At 31.8% G+C, this 494-nt stretch overlaps 1 protein-coding gene across 2 annotated transcripts in view; it reads left to right on the top strand.

The window, feature by feature from the left end:
- LOC106870527 (BAI1-associated protein 3) overlaps positions 1-494 on the top strand; it is a 1,007,871-nt gene that overhangs the window by 941,494 nt on the left and 65,883 nt on the right. The window lies entirely within an intron of this gene.

Below are 494 nucleotides of genomic sequence, written 5' to 3'. Positions count from 1 at the left end.
TCTCTCTCTCTCTCTCTCTCTCTCTCTCTCTCTCTCTCTCTCTCTCTCTCTCTCTCTCTCTTTAAATATATATTCTTATGCATACATATACGTATGTATACACCATATATACAAATATGTATACATATGTGTCTGTGTTTGAGAGAGATTGTGTCTATTCATGTGTAAGTTAGAATAATCCTGGATTACGTTACCCATGAAAAAACATATCAGACTCTGCATTATAAGTAGAGGTTACATTGAGCATTCTTATATTTTTGTACACAATAATATATACTTGCTTATATGTGTGCGTGTGTGCGCTTATATATCTATGTTTGTTTTCAAGATAGATAGATAGATAGATAGATAGATAGATAGATATTGTGTGTGTTTGTGTACGTATAAAAAGTAGTAGTTAAATTATTAGTTCATCCATTTATCAAAATCTGTTTATCTCCCTCTCATCTCTCTCTTTCTCCCTCTTTTTCTCTCTCTCCCTCATATATATATAT

Source organism: Octopus bimaculoides, chromosome 6, assembly GCF_001194135.2.
Source record: "Octopus bimaculoides isolate UCB-OBI-ISO-001 chromosome 6, ASM119413v2, whole genome shotgun sequence".
In the NCBI taxonomy this organism is placed as follows: domain Eukaryota; kingdom Metazoa; phylum Mollusca; class Cephalopoda; order Octopoda; family Octopodidae; genus Octopus; species Octopus bimaculoides.
This window is presented reverse-complemented; position numbering and strand designations above follow the sequence as displayed.